The 21,508-nt window shown below is 47.9% G+C and overlaps 1 protein-coding gene and 1 long non-coding RNA gene across 3 annotated transcripts in view; both read left to right on the top strand.

Annotated features, from left to right (window-relative positions):
- Positions 1 to 21,508, top strand: part of SERPINE2 (serpin family E member 2) — a 428,055-nt gene that overhangs the window by 19,494 nt on the left and 387,053 nt on the right. The gene's annotated exons all lie outside the window — the stretch shown is intronic.
- On the top strand, positions 3,820 to 20,066 carry LOC144792857 (uncharacterized). Its single transcript, XR_013602637.1, has 4 exons — positions 3,820 to 5,628; positions 16,147 to 16,197; positions 16,456 to 16,520; positions 18,626 to 20,066. It is a non-coding gene; the product is annotated as an uncharacterized LOC144792857 (long non-coding RNA).

The following is a 21,508-nucleotide window of genomic DNA, read 5'->3' on the forward strand; positions in this document are numbered from 1 at the left end:
TGCCCTCTGTTGGTTTTTCCCTTGTTTTTCTGCCCTTCTGCCCTCTGTTAGACTCGTTTTTTGTGCCTTTCTGCACCCTGCATCACCACATCATCACTCCGCGCTACCCCAGCATCACTCAGCACCACCACATTATCACTCAGCACCACCACATTATCACTCAGCACCACCACATTATCCCTCAGCACCACTCGGCACCACCACAGCCCACTCAGCAGCACCACTCAGCAGCACCACTCAGCAGCACCACTCAGCAGCACCACTCAGCAGCACCACTCAGCAGCACCACTCAGCAGCACCACTCAGCAGCACCACTCAGCAGCACCACTCAGCAGCACCACTCAGCAGCACCACTCAGCAGCACCACTCAGCAGCACCACTCAGCAGCACCACTCAGCAGCACCACTCAGCAGCACCACTCAGCAGCACCACTCAGCAGCACCACTCAGCAGCACCACTCAGCAGCACCACTCAGCAGCACCACTCAGCAGCACCACCACAGCACCACCACAGCACCACCACAGCACCACCACGTACCACCCAGCACCACCACTCAGCACCACCCAGCGCCACCCCAGCGTCCGTCAGCGCCACCCCAGCGTCCGTCAGCGCCACCCCAGCGTCCGTCAGCGCCACCCCAGCGTCCGTCAGCGCCACCCCAGCGTCCGTCAGCGCCACCCCAGCGTCCGTCAGCGCCACCCCAGCGTCCGTCAGCGCCACCCCAGCGTCCGTCAGCGCCACCCCAGCGTCCGTCAGCGCCACCCCAGCGTCCGTCAGCGCCACCCCAGCGTCCGTCAGCGCCACCCCAGCGTCCGTCAGCGCCACCCCAGCGTCCGTCAGCGCCACCCCAGCGTCCGTCAGCGCCACCCCAGCGTCCGTCAGCGCCACCCCAGCGTCCGTCAGCGCCACCCCAGCGTCCGTCAGCGCCACCCCAGCATCCGTCAGCGCCACCCCAGCATCCGTCAGCGCCACCCCAGCATCCGTCAGCGCCACCCCAGCATCCGTCAGCGCCACCCCAGCATCACTCAGCGCCACCCCAGCATCACTCAGCACCACCACAGCACCACCCCCGCATCACTCAGCACCACTAGAGCACCACTCAGCGCTACCCCAGCATCACTACATTATCACTCAGCACAACCACAGCACCACTCAGCACCACCACAGCACAACCACAGCCCCACTCAGCACCAACACAGCCCCACTCAGCACCAACACAGCCCCACTCAGCACCACCACATTATCACTCAGCACCACCACATTATCACTCAGCACCACCACATTATCACTCAGCACCACCACAGCATCACCACTCAGCACCACCCCAGCATCACTCGGCGCCACCCCGGCGCCACCCCGGCGCCACCCCGGCGCCACCCCGGCGCCACCCCGGCACCACTCGGCACCACCCCGGCACCACCCCGGCACCACCCCGGCACCACCCCGGCACCACTCGGCACCACCCCGGCACCACTCGGCACCACCCCGGCACCACCCCAGCACCACTCGGCAACACCCCAGCATCACTCAACGCAGCCCCAGGTTATAGGTGTGACATTTGCAAAAGTCTTAACTATTGGCATTGTAAATGACAAAGCTATAAATTTAGCTATTTTCAAAACCAACACATAAATAAAAAAATTGTCATTTACAAGACCAATAGCTCAAACTTTCCTAATGCGAGACCTATTGCATTGCAAATGCTTGTTTTTTTTGACATACATACCATTGTACATCACTTCATGGCACAGAATGCTCATAGCAGCAAAGTGTGCTAATATTTTATTGCTGTCTTTGTTAACGGAGCTAACAATCATAATAAATAACTCAAACCCTCATTAATTTTATCATTATGTATCAATGACTGCCCATCATATGAACATTTGTTCCTTAATCTCAGTGGCAGCTGCCTCGGAATGGGGTTGTTGCGACGGTGTAGGATGAAAATATAAAAAAATTAAACGTACCTGTGAACTCCAACTCCTCTACTGCTTCCTCTCCTCAGTCTTGGCACTGGGAACACCAGGCTCCCAGACTCTCCCAGCCAATCATGTCGCGGCATAACAGCAGCTTCGTGATTGGTTGGAGCAGGCTGTTTGGCAGTGGCTGGGCATGTTCTCCACCCGGCCCTGTGCAACACAGCTACATGGAGAACATGGCACGTGTGCATGAAGGCCGGCCAAACCGTCATGTGCACTTAGAATGCAAAGCACTCTTCATCCCTCTGACGTCGGTGAGCCCAACCCCACCCCACCCTAACTTGGACCCTAGCTTTATAGTTTGATGGTTTCTTAAGCTGGAGCTGTTCCTAGCTTTTTTTTGTTTTTATTTTCAGCTCACTCGTCCTCCAGTCTAATTTTTTCGATGTTCGCTTCCTATTTAGGGCTCTCCTACGCAGCGCGCATGCGCTGCATAGGAGACCTTTGCTGTCGTACAGCTCTTTTTCTAAGCACATAATCGCGCTTGTGGCGGAATACAGCTTGCGGGAGTGCGCAGTGGCGCGCCACAAGCACGAGTGTGCTTTGAAAAAGAGCAGGCTGCGAGTGCACGCATGCACCATCACCATGCTTTTTAAAAAAAAATTCCTTTTAGAGCACGCGCGTACCACTCCTGAACCACTCCCAGGATTGTTCTGTTTGTAGATGCATATCATGAGTGCTTGTTCGGCCTTGAGCACTAAGCCCTCCCCCCCCATAGTAATTTCATATGGCAAGCCTCACCTGTGCAACCAAAAAAACTCCTTCACAAGACTCCTCCGTGTGAGCCACTTTTGCCCAAAGATTGACAGCCGTTGTCCTCATCGAGGATCTTGTCTCTCCAACAGTCTCAGCCATACCCATACCCATGCATCGGTTAGTGTGGCCGGTGGCAGCCCGATGATCGTCTGTATGAAAGCTAGAAGCAGCAGTTGCGACGAGGTAGTCATAATGGATCTCAGTCATCCTCCGTGCTGTTAAATAGAGTGTGACTGCATGGCTCGTGCAAGGCCATCAAAATAATTATAACAGCAGAATGTCTTCTCACGAGTTCCATCTATTTTGCATCATGACATGATCTGTGCCTGATATTTTGGGCTCCCCAACCTAATATGATAAATTCGGAAGGTTGCTCTATCCAAACCAGCAGCGCCATTTCATCAACCTATTGGGGTAATAACTTCGCGCCTTGTGCCCTCGCCGCTGCTATCTGTTTAATTTAGTAAAGCATGGCTTTAAACACCTGGAGACAAATGTTCTCCCCCGGTGTCACAGCTGCCAATTCTGGGGATATAGTGCTAGCCCCCCCAGGGTTGCCGGTCGTGGTGGTCAGTCCCAGAGTCAGAGTGATCACTCTCGGGTTCATGGTGGTCAGCCCAGGGTTCAAGGGTCACAACACATCAGTATTGCACAGCACACTATTCAAATACCACACATACATATACACATACATACAGGCTGTCTACTTTCTGCCACTAAAGTCCACCTCTGTAGCACAGCTTGCCCCTGCCTTCAGCCCCAGAACTAAGAAGTCCATGTAGTCTTCTACCCTGCGGTCAGCAAGGTCACATGGGTCAGCGCAGGCTTGCCATTATGGTGATTCGCAGAGTTGAGAGGTCAGTGTGCTAAGGTAGGAAACGGTCTGTTCCTGGACCCTTGGTCACATTAGTCAGCCTACAGATAGCAAATGTAACTGACACCAGTGGTTAGTTCAATTGTTACAGCGTCACAGGGTAAATTGCAGTAATTCTGTTTTGTACAGATGTCCTTTGGGTGTGTAAAGATGTTCCTTCATTGTGTAATGCAAACAAGAGCATAGAGACTAGAGCAAGAAGAATACATGCATGGCTTACTTAAATCGGATAATATGGCAGACCAGGCTCTCAAATCATCATCTAGCCTGTCATCTCTACAGACATGTCTCATTCACACTTCCTCCGTTCACAAAAACACGCTTGCCAAAAGTAAAATCTGTTATCAACTTAGAGTTGATGAAATGCTGTGAAACGCACGTTATTGTCAAGGTAAGAGGTGTGGTACAAATCTGCAACTGCCATGCTCACCCTAAGAAATCACGGACAAATAACAATTAATTTAACCTTTAAGGGCCAGATGTGCTATCCATTTGTGGTCACCGATACTCTGAATCAGAGATTGACAAGGTAAACAATGATTTTTCCAATGTAAAAATTCCTTTGTAGCAGTCTGGTGTGGTATTCGGAAGGTGCATGTTGTAGGCGCCCCTTCCAAACACCAGATCGGTATGTGATGTATCCGTGTTTTGCACTGAAACATTTAAAGTTAACAACTGAGTTGGAGTGGTAAGCCATTCAAAAAGCAAATAGACCCATTTCCCCTTTGTAAATGTAAAAAAAAAATTGCTGGAGCGTTGGCAGTAGTCCAGGGGCCATTGGCCACTCATTATTTAAAAAAAAAAAAAATGTTTTTTTAAGTATACAATGTATTTTAAATCCAGCACCTCTACATTTGTGGAAAACATCATGCATGCTGATGGCCACCAATGAGAGTGAGCTGCAATTTGCGACCTGCCTCCTTAATGTTCATGAGCTGGGTCAGATTACGACCCCCTCTGCTTCGGAATTTCACAATCCGACCGATTGGTATAGAGGTCAGTTTGTAAAATTAGGTTGTGGCTGCAAGTATACCAGTGGCACATTGTGACCATCATTTAGTAAATCTGGCATTTGATTCTGTACCACAAGCCCCAGGCTACGAGAGGTGCCCCAAAGTTCAGAGCCTACCCCGCCACACACCCTCCCACCACCACTGTTATCTTTGTTTAGTTTATGTTCAGTCGAAGCCATTTGCTGCCCATCGAGTTCAAACAGCCATCCTATTCTTTTGGAAACTGGATAGCAGGACCAGGGTACTTAACCCCTTCGCTGCTAGGTCTTTCACCCGCCGCCCCCCCACCCAGGTGCTAAGCCTTTTTTGGGCTGTTTGGGGTAGTTCACGCTTAGGCCATTGTAACTTTTTGTCCTCATAAGGTATCCATGTCAAATTTGCGTCTTTTTTTTTTTGTTTTTTTTTTTTTTGTTTACCCCAACATCCTGAGAATTCTAATGGTGCCCAAGATTTGTGGATTCCCCTGAAGGGAACCCAGAAATGAGCCAAAATACAGCTAAATTGTTTTTTTTTTAATGTGGAAAAAAGTGCTGCAGAAGAAAGCATCTGTTTTTTCCCTGCAAATGACATCAACAAAGGGTTTGTGGTTCCGAAATCGCCATCTTCTTAGCGACAGCCAGACCTTTGACAGGAAACCAAACATTTCTACAGTTTTAGCATTTTACTAGTACTAAGCCTGTTTTTGCTATTTTTGTGTGCTTTCAAACTCCTTCCAGTTGGTGGTAGAAATGGGTGTGAAACCAATAATGGATCCCGGAAAGCTATACATTTCTGAAAAATAACACAATTCTGACTTCAGCTAGGAGTCATTTGTATAGATCCTTCAAGATTATTTCTTTTTAATAGAATCTAACAGTTGAAAATAAAAAATATTGAAATTGAGTTGAAAATAAAATATCGTTTGTGCCATTGATGTCACCTGTAACTTTTTCTAAGTATGACAGATTCCTGAAAGTAATTTACCGTTCCATTCACTGAACCCTTCTGGCTGTGGGGATATATTGAAGTACCGAAAAATATTTACCACCACCCAATTATAGTTACAGTAAACCCAATTACCAATAATCAGTCAGTTGGCAGTGTAGAAGGTCCAAGCATTTATTATAACAAACAAAACTCTGTCAGAGGAGCTCCTTGCGACCTCACCCCACGAGGTCTGCCGAGAAGACTGTTGGCAGCTTGTCAGTACATCACATATATACAGTTGCATTGGCATCAGCATAACCCAACATGGAAAAATACAAATTGGTACAGGCTGGCACAGACAGAAAAAGGAAAGTCCATATATGGCACACAATGCGCTCCTGGTTTCGCTCATCCTAGATTTAGCAAGGTCGAACGGGTGACTCCCTTCTGCCGTCTCGAGACAGCCTGCCCCGCACCCCTCCCGGAATGTGCTTATCGGTCTTCTCTTCTGCTACCTACGACCTTGGCAGGCCTAACGAGCTGAAACAGCGGTTTTAGCAACAGTTGGGTTATTTCTCAGGAGGGAAATTCGGGTGCAAGACAAGAATGGGGCCTAGTTAATGCAATGCTTTTAGCGAGGCCACAATAGGGCGTTCGTGCGTGTATTGGTGCAAGGCTATTATGGTGAATACTATAATGTTAATGTGTACTTATATCTAACTAAAGTATTTAGTGACATCAGGCTAATCATAACATATCGATTATAGGTATTGCATAATGGGAAATCGATTCCGGTTCCTCAAACCCTCCTTTTAGCGTGGTGTAGCTAAATACAAAGTCGAGCAGTTACTCTTCAAATATTTCTTCATTAATTGCCATTAATTCATGTATCCCCTGCTGCAACATTTGGTGTTTAGTAGGAACAGGGGTTGGAATGCAATGCGTAGTGACTCGGGAAGCACAGTAAGAGCAACAGGCCGGACCACATTGTATCAGGACGCAGCAGGTAAAGATGATACCGGCTGCACCACCCAGGATCAATAACAATTTCCATCCCCAAGTGGACAAGAGACCCCAGAACCAACCCGACAGTGACCAGGACCCATTTTCGGTATGCATTTCAGAAGCAATGCGGTGCAGTTTCTGGATTGCCAGATGAACAGAGGGGGCGGAGTCAGGGATATATACACAGCAAGAACTGCCAATCACGCTGCATGCTCCGCCTCGATCAGCCAAGATAACGTCCAAAACCATACGATTTTGAAGCACCACGAGTCTCGTCGCCTGAAGCTCCACAGTGAAGTTCGTTAGGATGTCAGTTGTTATGTTAATGACATTTTCCACTATCCTGGACAATCTCCTTATTTGCCCTGCTATTGAATATGGGACCCCAAAAGGGTGTTAAACCCTTGCTAAAATCTGTGAATTGCTGCAAAGAGGTGTCTGTTTGATTGACTTCGGTCATATCGATTTGCCTGCGCTGTCTATCGAGGAACGCAGTGGGGGTGGTGCTTACAGGGAGTGGGAGTGATTGTGCTGGGTGTAGCTGATGCGTCTTATGATAATCAGATGGTGCTATGTACACTGGCGGGAAGAGGAAAGATAAGTAGCAACGTCCCGCCCAATTGCGTGGCAACCAGGTATATGCATGTTCTCCACAAACAAAATACACATTAGGTGGAGTTATCAAGGGAGGGCTAATGCGTTTCTTCAGACGAAAAGTATAATTGCAGATACTATCTCCCATCTGTATCCGGCCCACCCCTTGCACACAGAATGCAGCAGAAACATTCAAAATAGGAATGGGTACAGTACGATCTCTTGTAACATTACGTTCAATAAACAGCTGACAGTATTGCGAAGCATTAAAATCCCTAAAATCAGAAAGTTCATCCTGCAACCAAGTCTTATTCATCGCTACCAAGTACAGCTGTATACATGCTTGTGGGTCTATTGCTCCCCGCCCCCCATTTCCTGTCTGGTTGAAACCATAGTGTGCACGAACATAGTCTAGAATGATATTATGTTCATTAACATCGAAATCCCTGTGATGCTCGCCCCAGTGGCGGTATATTGCTAAAAATAATTTGTACCAAGCCTCACAGCTGCCCAGGTAGGATAAAGGACGTGAGAGAAATAGATCATGGTTGTGCACCACTGACGGTAGAAGCCCACAAACCCAGCAATCAGTAGTGTTGGTGACACTGTGTGTTTGATGACGCATTTCAACAAATACATTTTTAGCATATTTCTGGCGATGTCTTTCTTTGTGAGGTGCCAACGTAAACAGAAAATGCTCAGAGGGTGCAGCAGTGGATTGCAACAACTTCTGTAAAGGATATTCGTGTTCTAAATATATGAACAAGCCCATAAACACTGCTACAATAACAGCTATAACTACTACGAATGCTACCTTGACCTTCGTGGTCCATGTGGAAAACATTGGCTCATAAAAGGGTACGTATCGTGGGGCAATCGGGAATTCTTCTTCTAAAACAATACGACCAAAAGGGTACATTTCTAGCTAAAAGTCCAAAGTAGGCCTAGCAGTCCGTCATGCGAGAGGGTTGGTCTTCCTGTGTCAGTCAGAGTCTCACAGGCAGACTCCTATCATTCATCCCAGACAAAACTAACCAGTAGTACTCCAGTTTACCTCCGTTGTACAACCTAGGCCTTTTATGCAGATTTGAGTCTTCTTTCTGAACAGAGCACAATGATCAGAGTTCCAGCTCTCAACGTGTTCAGTCCAGTGTCTCGCTCAGCCCCTCAGACCAAAAGAACTAGCAACCCCTGTCTTATGCAATTAAGTCTTTCCCTATCTCCTGAGGATGGGGTCTGAGGTGCCGTGTTTTGGCTTTCTTGGCCGCAGGTTGTATCGCACATTACCCGGCACTTCCTGATCCGGAAAAAGGATGCCAGGTACTTCACGCACATGAGAACTTTCACTTGCCGGGGTACTGATAGCAGGATTCAAAGCTTTTGCAGACTTAGTAGGGACCAAGTCATCTGGCCTCGCCTTCTCCTCCCCTAGCCTCGGTTCAATCTCGCAGGCGCCCGAAAAGGGTACAAGTGCAGCGGCTCTCTCTGTTTCCTGCGTCAGAATTCCCCCTGGGCGTTGCTGATCAAAAGGAAGCGGAAGAGGCAGTTTCTTTAGATGGGAGACCTGTATCCAATGCTTTCTCCCATCTACTTTAACCGCCGTCCTGGTGGCCAGGAGTATTTGGTGTGGCCTGGACCACCTTGGAGCCAAACTGGTATCACGCTCAAATTTCTTCACCAATACCCATTGGCCGGGTTGCAGTCGATGACCGGGGCCCTCTGGCAGCGGCTGCAGTACAGAAGCTACCTGCTGATGAACAGAACGAAGGTCTTTAGTCAGAGCATAAAGGTAATCAATCAACATAGGATATTCAATATCTGCAAAAGAACGTGGTCTGGGTACCCCCCATACATTAGCAGGCCTACCAAATATCTCCTACGGGGAGAGGCCAGAACGAGAATGTGGGGTAACGCGTAATGACATGAGAGCTAAAGGCAAGGTGTCAGGCCATTTTAACCCAGTGCTTTCCTGTATTTTTGCCATTTTGAGCTTAAGGATGCCGTTATATTTTTCCACGAGCCCTGCTGATTGCGGATGTCTGGCAGCGTGGAACTTCTGTTTAATGTGTAGACCCTCACAGATATGCTTGACAAGGGCCCCATGGAAGTGCCCCCCATTGTCCGACCAGATCAAACGGGGCAATCCAAAGCGGGGCACAAACTCTTTTAAGAGGGCTTTTGCTGTGGCCATTGCAGTATTCTCTTTGGTGGGATAGGCTTCAACCCATTTGCTAAAAGCACATACCACCACCAGAACGTATTTCAAATTATTGACGCGCTCCATATGGATGTAATCCATTTGGAGCACTTCAAAAGGCAATGAGGGAGGTGCAAAATTCCCGCTCAAGACACTTTCCCCTTTCCCTGGATTGTGTTGTAAACAGACCATACGGTATTGGACCAACCGGACAGCTGTCCTTTGAATATTAGGGTTGTTCCAAACTGGGTCCCGGAGCCCGCAGATACCTTTCGCTCCCGTGTGTGCCGGTCCGTGTGCCATAGTCACAACAGCCTGTACTAGTGCATTAGGCAATAGCCATCTCTGTTTTTCGGTCAAATCAATCCAGCAATTATTTTCATCCAACCTTCCTACCTCCGTTTCCCATCTCTCTAATTCTGCGGGAGTGGCTTCCTTCTGCAACACTCACACTTTCCATAGTATTATCAAACAATTCAGAGTCCTCCACCCATCTTGCAGAGGTATTTACGAACATGGTTGACATCGGGGTTTGTGCTGTCTGTTTGGCCACCTGATCTGCGAAAGCATTTCCCTCCCCCACTTCATCCACTATTGCTTTGTGTGCACTGCACTTGATGATGGCTACCTTCTTGGGTAAGGTGAGGGCATGCAACAGTCGTACAACCAAGGGACCATTCTGAATTTTATGGCCATGGGAAGGAAGGAAACCCCGCTCCCTCCACAGCCGCCCAAAGCTATGGGCCACGCCAAAGGCGTATTGGCTGTCCGTGTAAATGTTGACTTCAAGTCCCTCACTCAACTCACAGGCTCGCAACAAGGCCATGAGTTCAGCAGCCTGAGCTGACCGGTGAGGTACTCGCAACGTCTCAACGATCGTTTTCAAAGTTGTGATTGCATATGCAGCTGTTGTTGTTCCATCTGCTAGTTTAAAACAAGACCCATCCACAAATAACTCCCCTTGAGGGTCATCTAGAGGGGTGTCAGTAAGGTCAACTCTGCCTTTGGTTTCTTCTTCGGTACGATAAATGCAGTCATGGAGATCTGTATTATGTTCACTCCTAGGGAGTGGTAACAACGTGGCAGGGTTCAATGTTGCACATAGAGTGATCGTAATGTGTGGTGCAAACAATGTCAATTCATATCCGGTGAGACGTGCACTTGTAAGGTGTTGCGTTTTGGTTTTATTTAGCAATGTGTCCACAGCATGCGGTACCATCACGGTCAAATTAGAATTCAAGACGAGTCCTTCCGACTGCCGGATTGCCACTGCGACAGCCGCTGTGGCCCTCAGACCGCTAGGAAGTGCTCTAGCAACATTATCCAATGTAGCTGACAAGTAAGCGCACGGTCTTTGCTTACCACCAAAGTCCTGCGTTAACACTGACAATGAACAACCGTCGACCTCGTGTACATATAGTACAAAAGGTTTACGATAGTCAGGAGTGCCTAAAACAGGAGCAGAGCACAAAGCAGTTTTGAGAGAGTCAAAAGAATGCTGACATTCATCCGTCCAGGGTAGGGGTTCATGCACATCTTTCGTAGTCAAGTGCAACAGAGGTTTAGCAAGAAGGGAAAAATTAGGTATCCATTGGCAACAGTAAGAGGTAATGCCAAGAAAAGCGCGAACTTCACGCTGCGTGCAAGGAACAGACATGTTAGAAATGGTAGTGATGCGTTCAGGTGTTAGTCGTCTACCCTCCTTCTATAGTAGATGACCGAGGTAGGTCACCTCCTGTCGACAGTATTGGAATTTTGATAAGGATACCTTGTTCCCCTTAGCGGCCAAGTGATGCAATAATTTAACCGTGGCCTCCTTACAGCCCTCTTCCGTGTCAGAGGCAATGAGCAAATCGTCCACATATTGCAACAGTACATTGCCACTCGGCAGATCCAGATCATCCAGCAAAGCTTTAAGGGCTTGGCTATATATGCTCGCACTCTCAGTATAACCTTAAGGTGTGCGACAGAAGCGGAAGCTTCGACCAGATAACGAGAATCCGAAAATCTGTCTGCTATCAGGATGGATGGGAATGCTGAAGAAAGCATTTTTCAGGTCAATGACCGAAAAATATTGGGCAGTTGGTGGGATCATTGTGAGAATCGTGGTAATGTCGGTCACCAGGGGATACTGTGGCACCACTATTTTGTTAACGGCTCTCAGATCAATCACAAAACGGTAAGCAGCACACTGCTCACTAACATCAGAGTTCCTTTTCAAAATCGGGAGGATCGGACTATTGCAAATATTGGCAGCCGTTTCTTCTACCACTCCTTTATCGACCAGGTCCTGAATAATGTGCAGCAAAGCTCGTTCTCCTGCTGGTGCTATTTTATACTGCGGGATGCGTGGCAATTTTGCGCCTTGTTTCAACGTAATGTGAACCGGAGGAATATCCAGCTTACCCACATCCGCATCCCCTGTTGCCCAAAGTGTGGCGGGAATGCCATTGAACTCAGACGGAAGGCGTTCACCTTTAGCGAAACATTGTTTCACGTGATCAGCATAGGGTCGGATCGTTAAATAAACCCCGTCCACAGAGCAATGAATTGTTGCATTTAATTTCTTTAGCATATCTAATCCTAACAAATTTTCTCCGCAATGCGAGGTCAGTAGTAGAGGAGTGTCAATGGTGGCAGGATCGATTGTGAAAGGGAGAGGTCTAGAGATGGGGCTGACAACTGGGACTCCCGAGAATCCCACTGAAACAATATTTTGCCCGGACAGAGCCGCCCCTGGAACCAATGATCGAGCAACTGAACTATTCATTGCTCCTGTGTCAATTAGGAAATTCTCAGAGGTCCCCAACACTTCCCCTTTTACATAAGGTCCCCTTTGATTGACTGGAATCGACACTTGGCCCCTACTCTGTCCTTGGCTGTCCTATGCTGTCGCGTATGCGTCTTGATCCTCGTATTCATAACCTTCCTGATAGTACTGTCTGCTTTGGGGACAATCAAAATGGTTCTTTTCCGGCTTGCCTGGTCTCTTCTTTGTGCATATCACTTCGGTCGGGGCGTCCTCGCCCTCGCCCTCGGACTTCTCCGCTCTGGGCAAGCAAAAACGGACACTGTGCTTTCCAGTGTCCCTCCTCCCTACAATAAGAACACTGGTTCAACCTATTGTCGGGGCTCCTCCCGCACCCCTGCCTGTTCCCGCCCCCCTGGACATAGTTCCTCGGCCTCCTCTCCCCCCTCCTTGTCCCGCACTACTTGCTGCAACAATACTCGAATCTTAAGATCTTTCGTTTTCTTTTCCACCTTTTCATTATTTTCGTTCTCTCTATGTTCATAGTACTGGGCCATGCTTAGGATTACAGACGGGGTAGAGTTAGTCCATGTACTTTCTGCTGCTTCTAATCGTGCAGAAATCTCTGGGGCCAAGTTCGTAACGAATCTGTTAACAAACAATCTAGTTCCACCTTCAGTTGCCAAATCTTGCCCACTAAAATCAATAAACTTCCTTGAACCTTGTGAAGAAATCGGACACACTTTCCTCCTTCTGCCGACAAGCGGACAATTTATCCCAGTCAACCTTTCTGGGCGGAATCAGAGTATGCATAAAAGCTAATATTTTCGCTGGTAGAGATGTTATTTCAGCCCTTGGTTTGTCCCCTGGTTTGCGATCCTGGTCCCAGCCCCTCCACTCCTCCCATGTCCCCCCTAGCTCAGCATGAGTTGTGCACCTGTCGCCATATGTCAACAGGTACAAGTAACCCAAAGAAGAACTCAACATCTGCTAAGGTCATTACAACAGAGGCAGCTACCTCAGTCAATTCTTTGTAGTAGGCGGTAGGATTCTTTCGGGGTTCAGGTAGTTGGGATTTCAGGGCTAGGACCTCACTTCTCTTCCATGGAGTGTAAACCCATTGTTCCTGGAATCTAGCTGCTATCCCTGCCCGTATTATTGCCTGGTTACCATCTCGCTGTTCAGGGACCTCGGGATGATAAATGGGATGAACTTCTCGCATGGGATGCTGAGTAGTCCACTGTGGACTCTTCAAAAACAGTCTCCTTCGGTATTGAACCAGGGTATCTATATTCTTAAATACCTCATTCGGTGTTAGACTCAATTTATGGGACCAGTTCCGGATATTATACAATATCTGAGGGGCAGTCCCGTCCCTGAAGCTGACTTCCCAGGACCAAATGAGTGAATTAGACATCTGGAATATCACGTGTTGCTGCATGACCGGTTCTAAATCCTTGACCGTACTCCATATGTCGGTCACAGTGTACGCGTCGCTCCTTATCCATCTAACAGCCTGATCTTCTAACACCTCTTTCTCCCCATATCCCACGGATGATCTAGTGAATAGTCGTTTGCCGTCCATTCCCCCAGCTGTCCCCCTCGGAGTCTGTTCCGACTCGCCGGGTGCCGCACCGACCGAGGGAGAAACCCACTCGGGAGTTGGGGAACTTAGTTGTATATGAGGGGGTGCTAGTGCCTGCATGGAATCAAGCGTGACCAGGTCCCCTCCATGTGGAGAAGGAACACCGGCATTTCGCCCGGAGGTAACAGAGCCCTGTTCCTCTGGGGCGGATGCTCGTGACCTGGCTTCGGGCTGGACAGGTATGGCGGGATATACGCGCTGTGGGGCATGCGGAGGAGGCCTCGCATCCAGCAGCTCCTCTAACTCATCTTCCGTTCCTTCTCGAGTTACATAGCTTTTGTCCACTTGTAACCTAAATTGTCTATCCGCAATTTCAATATTTCTCTCTATTTTGTTTTTGTCATGGGCGATAGCTTTCTGTGTTATAGTCTGTCCTTGCTCTATCTTGAGGAGCTTTTCTGATCGAATGCGTCTCCTTTTTGCCTCTTTCTGCCATTTGTTAAGAGTGTCGAACATAGACTGTCGACTTCGTTTAACAAAAAGGCGCTCTTGTAAATATTGAAGCTTCTTTTCATCAAAAGACCCAGTTTTTGGCCATTGCAATTCTACGTTATCCTTAGTGTACTTGTGCCATAAGGAATTAAAAATAAGGGGGCCAATACCATGCTTGCAATACATATCATGGCTGGGTGTCCCCTCCGGGGGAGCTGGCTCTCTCTCGTCCAGCCTTACATCATCACCGCGGACACAACCAAAACATAATTTGCTAAGACACGGCATGTCCCTTTCCTTTGTTTTATTTCAGCTGAAAAGAAATTAAGTTTTAGTACAAAAATAACAGAACCAAATGCCAATCAATCACAGCGCTCTCATTCTCATGGCCATGTTCTCATTCAAAACCCGCTCATGTCTTGCATTGTACAGCTTTAAAAGGACATAACACGAAAACACAAAACGTACCAAAAAAAAAAACCCCACAGATAAATGCAATCAAAAGGTGAAGCCCGTCGACTCCCACCTATGGAGAACTCTTCAGCTACTAATCAAAAAAGCTGCAAAGAACGTTTCCAACAACAGTCTCGTCCTCAGACTGCCTGGAGATAGTCACACAGGTTTTAAACCACAGACCGGCCTACAGGCCATCCGACAGTATTCATGGTTCACCTCCCGAACTATTCTGGCTGAGCCCGCGTTTAAGCGCCGCTCCAGATTTGTCCGGGTGCTACCCAATCTCAACCATCGGCTTTCCCGAGAACAGTCCGGCCGAGCGAGAACCGCAGTTCCCCTGAGGCGTGCAATCCTTATCTCCAGTATTTCTTATACAAAAGACACCAGGAGCGTCCGCACGTGCAATCTCACCATTGCCCCCGTCGGACCCCCTATCCAGAGTCTCTTCGTACCAAATGCTAATTCAGAGTTTCTCCGTGACCACAGGTCACCAAATGCTAAGTACCAATATCCAGATCTGCAGACGTAGTTCAACATATAACGAGAAACAACACTCACCTGGTGCACGCAGGTCTGATTGAACGTTCTCCACTGGCAACTCTCGATAAGGTCAACGTGGCTGGTTCTCGGGTCACGCCCGAAGGACTCCGGCGTGGGGCTATTAGCAGCTGAGGTATTCTGGATCGGAAGGGCGGAGCAAACCCCAAATTCTTGTCGGTTTAGTCTGACCCCCCCCCCCCATCGAGGGTACCCCTTTTCAATGTCCCTCCGACCGTCTGTGCATACACAGGGACAGCCCCAACGCGGAGTCCCGGCGGAGTCGCCAACTGAAGTACCGAAAAATATTTACCACCACCCAATTATAGTTAAAGTAAACCCAATTACCAATAATCAGTCAGTTGGCAGTGTAGAAGGTCCAAGCATTTATTATAACAAACAAAACTCTGTCAGAGGAGCTCCTTGCGACCTCACCCCACGAGGTCCGCCAAGAAGACTGTTGGCAGCTTGTCAGTACATCACATATATACAGTTGCATCGGCATCAGCATAACCCAACATGGAAAAATACAAATTGGTACAGGCTGGCACAGACAGAAAAAGGAAAGTCCATATATGGCACACAATGCGCTCCTGGTTTTGCTCATCCTAGATTTAGCAAGGTCGAACGGGTGACTCCCTACTACCGTCTCGAGACAGCCCGCCCTGCACCCCTCCCGGAATGTGCTTATCGGTCTTCTCTTCTGCTACCTACGACCTTGGCAGGCCTAACGAGCTGAAACAGCGGTTTTAGCAACAGTTGGGTTATTTCTCAGGAGGGAAATTCGGGTGCAAGACAAAAATGGGGCCTAGTTAATGCAATGCTTTTAGCGAGGCCACAATAGGGCGTTTGTGCGTGTATTGGTGCAAGGCTATTATGGTGAATACTATAATGTTAACGTGTACTTATATCTAACTAAAGTATTTAGTGACATCAGGCTAATCATAACATATCGATTATAGGTATTGCATAACGGGAAATCGATTCAGGTTCCTCAATATAGGACTTGTAGGTTCACCAAGAACCAGAGGAACCCAGAGCCAATAACTGAGCTGTGTCTTGCAATGGTTTTGACATTGTGTACCGGGTATATAACAATTCATTTGGTGAAATATAAAGAGTGAAAAATGGGCTCCAAGGAAACCTATATATTTCCAAAGTGGGAACAAAATGTAGAGTTCAGAAGCAGTGGTTATGAGCATTTATCTAAAATTGTGGGTACCCATGCAAGCACGTGAATTAGAGGTCTTTGTTCAAAATTACTTTTTTTATTTTACAAATTGTCTTACATTTCGAAGGCAGAAATACAAAGAAAGTCACTTGGTAATCACACTTGTTCTAATATACTGTGTTCCCCTAAGTCTCCCAATAAAAGCGGTACATCAAAAGGTTCAAAATAAGCTTTATTCGATATTCAAAAAGAAATATCATATAAGCATACATAGTTATAATTATTATAAAAATAGACATAAAATTTCGGTTTAAAATCATCAATTACACAGTTAAAAAGTTTAAAATTCAGACAGGATTCAGTATCTATTTCTAATCACCAAGGATTTCAAAAATGGGGGAAAGGGTAATTGTTGGTAGCACACAGTTCATGGCATCCCCTTTTACCAAAATTTACAGTTCCATGTCGCTTGCCTTAGGGACGGGTAGGGTCGGGGGCCGGGATAAAAATCGTGCAAGTCCCATATGCGAATGGGACCATCTCCCTCTTTGGGTTGGGAGGATCGCAAATAGGGGACAATATTCGTAGTTTTGAATTTAATTAAAATAAGGTCCCCCGGGATGTCTTTGGCCGACGTACCAAGCCACCCCACCCTCCTGACCCTCAAAATGCCGCCATCTAAAGCAGGTGGCAATGGTCTGTGTTGTTTTAGCCAGGAGATAGTTTTATTTAACAAATCCTGATGGGATTCAAATTTGCCCTGAATCAGTGCAGGGACCCCAGAGAGAACAGTCACGTAGGGGGCAGCTTCTGGAGGTAAATTGATCCGATTCCTGCGTTCATGTGGATACCTGGGTAGTCTATGGGGTGCAGGAACGGAGTTAGAAATAATGATGTTCTGGCCTCTTGGATTGGGTGGAGAGATGAGAGGTTCAGGGATTTGAGCTTTCATAGGTGTCGTGGGTTTGAAGTTTTCTTTGTTGCAGGGGAGAATAGAGTGAAGGGGTGCGGCAGTTGTTTCAGTGGCGATAGGATTTCTAGATAATTTATTTTCAATACTAGTCAGCCTGTCTCCCAGCTCATTGATTTTAGTAATCAAAGGTGATAGTGTGGTTGTTAACAAATGTTCAATCTGTGCCAGTAGGGTCAATTGAGGTGGTGAGACTGGGTCAGGTGTTTTGTTCATCGCCTCAGTTGGCAAAATTATTAACGGTAAATTGGAGGGTTGAGGTGAGGGACTAGTGTACATTTTGTCTGTATTCACAATGTCAATGTCATTTACCTCATCGGCATCTCTGAGCACTATAAGGGGAGTAGATACATTCTGGGCATAGTTCGTGCCACACAGGGCGTTCAACTCCTCCCAGATGGACATGATGTGAGAACAGTGCAATGTCAGAATCGGTATGAACAAAAAACAGTACCTACAACTTTGTAACAGCCAAATGGGGTGGCGCGTCCCGGCCTCCTCGTGCCTCTGAGGGCCACAGAGGGCCCGCCCTTTGCCCGGGCTTAGCCCCGGGCTGAGACCCGCGCGCGTCCCGCGTCGCGTGATTAGGAGCGAGATTATATCGCTACGGGCGGTGGGCGGGAACACCGAGGGAAGAGGCAGCAGCTGGGTGTCAGAGAGCCTGCTGGACCTCGCAGTCCCTCGGTGTTAAAAGTACTTAAAGAGCTCTCCCTCTTTCAAAGTGCACACAGGCAACAAACGTCAGCAGTTTGTAGAAAATCCCACGTCGTCCTCTATACTCGAACAGCAGGAGTTGGAATCTGGAAATCCCACCCGCACTGAGCGGCACCCGCGGAGCGGGGGCCGCGAAAGGTATTTCAAGGGTCCGGGCGGGGGGCGGGAACACCGAGGGAAGAGGCAGCAGCTGGGTGTCAGAGAGCCTGCTGGACCTCGCAGTCCCTCGGTGTTAAAAGTACTTAAAGAGCTCTCCCCCTTTCAAAGTGCACACAGGCAACAAACGTCAGCAGTTTGTAGAAAATCCCACGTCGTCCTCTATACTCGAACAGCAGGAGTTGGAATCTGGAAATCCCACCCGCACTGAGCGGCTCCCGCGGAGCGGGGGCAGCGAAAGGTATTTCAAGGGTCCGGGCGGGGGGCGGGAACACCGAAGGAAGAGGCAGCAGCTGGGTGTCAGAGAGCCTGCTGGACCTCGCAGTCCCTCGGTGTTAAAAGTACTTAAAGAGCTCTCCCCCTTTCAAAGTGCACACAGGCAACAAACGTCAGCAGTTTGTAGAAAATCCCACGTCGTCCTCTATACTCGAACAGCAGGAGTTGGAATCTGGAAATCCCACCCGCACTGAGCGGCACCCCACTTGTGTGGGTAGGTCTACTGCGAGTGACCGGAAACTGCCCAAAATGTAACATGGGCACATCACATTTATCCAGTGAAAACTGACCACTTTTTTTTTTTTTTTGCAAAGTTCCTAGTGGTGCATTATGAACCATAGTTCAGCCGGCACCTAGCAAACCTATACATTTTTAAAACTAGACACCCAGGAGAATCCAGGATGGGATGACTTGTGTGGCTGTCACCAGGTTCTGTTCCCCAGAATCCCTACCAAACGACTTTGTGTAGAAAACAAACGCACTTTCCTGTAATCTGTGTGGATCCATGAACTTCACCCACACACCATTCCCCAAAGTCTCCCAAATGGTACCTCACTTGTGTGGGTGGGACAAGTGCCCGCGGCAGGGAAAAGCCCAAAATGTATTGTGGGGACATCACAATTACCTATCACAAAACGACCTGGTTTTGCAAGGGGGGTCAACTGGGTTTTTGGCCCCGGGCTCTGCCATCTAGGGAAACCTACCAAACCCAGACATTTCTGAAAACTAGACCCCTGGGGAGACAAGGGGGTATGGCTTGCGTGTACCCCCCCAACATTTTCATACCCAGAATCCCCTGTCAATCTCATAATTGCAGAAAATATAGCTGTTGCCATCAAGGGACTGGTAGACCAATACGAAGACTGGGATGGCTTCCTTATCAAGCCCATCACAAAAGTTAAACCCAAAAACTTCATCTCATCCCGATTTGTGGGAGTCCACTTGGTAGTTCCAGAGCGGGGCCTAAGTCTGGCACGGTTGTCCCTCAAATACTGTTCAGCATACTCATTAGTATGCTCAAAAATCTCAGCCAAAAATACATAATCCATAAACAACTGAAAACTGTATAGGTAAAAAAAAATATCACAATTTACTCCATACACTGCATCACCACTAAAGGCAAGAAACACCGGTTGCAGCATGTGTGGATCAACCCAGAGTCCAGCACTTGCAATGGAAAGCCCTACAGCCCCAGGCTGCAATCCAGATGCCTCTTGCTGCACCATCAACACTTCAGTGTCCTCCTCAAAAACAGGCGCTGAGAGTAGCTTAAATATCACATGACTCCTCGTGGACAGAAAAGTCACTGCCAGAATCTTGCACTTCCTCCTCTGCCTCAGACGCACTATCAGTCTCATAAACCTGGTCAAAGGAAGATTCAAAAAGCAGACCAACACCTGCTGAGCAGTAATCCTGCGGCTAGCCATAATCCTTACTGATAACGGTAACTTGACAAACAAGTGAACAACAGCAAACACTTTGCAATTTAAGTAATGAACGAAATATGGCTTTATCACAAAGACCTATATACTCCAAAATGATGCCACTCACTTGCCAGAAACAGCTAGACTCAACACCACCTACTCTGCACAGACACGGCAAGGACCAACAATATCTAACTGAAAAAAAAAGAAAATTACACTTAAGACAACACAATTCACAACGTGCACTAATCCAAAAAGAATTTCACGCTCAAAACCTAAACAAAATATGCATCTATTATGACGCCACTTACAAAAAATTCATTCATGCCTGACAGTAATACTCATTTGGAGTAAATACAACAAAAATGTTTTTCTTACCAAATACGTGCAACTTCAGATCAACCACTGCCGAAACCGCAAACAAGAATCAAAAGCTTTGCACTAATATAATAAGGAGAAATAAAACATTACAATCACATATGCAAATAATGCATCAGTCCACACACAATCCACCAGCCAAGCTGGGGGGGGGAGGGGGGGCAGGTGGGCCTAAAAGCTTAAGGCTGATCTGCCCGCAAGGGTGGCAGAAATAGCCAAAATAATCACCTACTAAAAGGCGATTGACCCTTGCCAGAGATGCAGCTCAATCACAGAAACTGATTTAGACGAATTTCCTGGTGTCTAACAAGGGCGGCTCCCCAACAACATAGAAAAAACCTATTGTCTAGTGGCTTCAGATGGGATTAAGGGGGCAGAAAGTGCCACAATCACCCCCATAAAGGGGAGTGACCTTTGCCCAAGGGGCCGCTCCCCAACATAAAAAAAGTAAACCCTGGTGAAGTAGAGACCACTCCAAATGTATAAGCCGATCTGCCCCCCAGGGGGGCAGAAACAGCCAAAATAGTTGCTCCCCAAAGAGGAGCGACCCTTCCCCAAGGGGTCGTTCCCCACCATTAAGGAAATTGACCAAAAAAAAAAATTAACTTGCGTCTAGTGGGAATTCCTGCTGCACGATTGCGCCATTGTGCAGCAGCACCTTTCCTCCAATGCCTCTGTTACAAAACCCCCTCTCTCCACAGGAAGGATCTCCCCTTCTCCCTCTGAATTTGAAGCAAATGGTTTCCAGCGCATTCAGTAGTGTCTAATGACGTCGGCATGCCCTGACGTCATTAGATGACGTTGAGTGTAGGGCGGGGGGAGCTGCCATCTCTGGTGGGTGCTCATAGATGAGTGGGCCATGGGGGAAACCGGCGAGAGTGCTAGGATGGCTGAGACCCTTCCGCACACGCCCACTGTGACGTTGGATGGCTCCTGGCCGTCCGACTCACGGAACAGGTTTAATATACATGTAAAAATAGCAGTACTAGAACTTGGTGAGCTTAGCGGAAAGTTCGAGATGGTTTGGAGAGAGAAGAATCTTGGTGAAACCCACATTCAATGCAGGGGCTTGAGGCAGTAGGCAGCTGAACAGGACATTTCTCGTAATGGCCAAGGTGCTTAATCTGAAGTGTGTGGCCACCACCCACTGTGATGCTTCCTGTTGGAGCATGTCTGGGGAGAAATACTGAAACTGTTGGGTCACACAGGCCTCTGCGTTTCATCCCCGCAATCAATCAAAAGACGCGAAAGTGGTACAACTAGTAGTGTAACACAA

This window comes from Lissotriton helveticus, chromosome 11 (genome assembly GCF_964261635.1).
Source record: "Lissotriton helveticus chromosome 11, aLisHel1.1, whole genome shotgun sequence".
Lineage (NCBI taxonomy): Eukaryota > Metazoa > Chordata > Amphibia > Caudata > Salamandridae > Lissotriton > Lissotriton helveticus.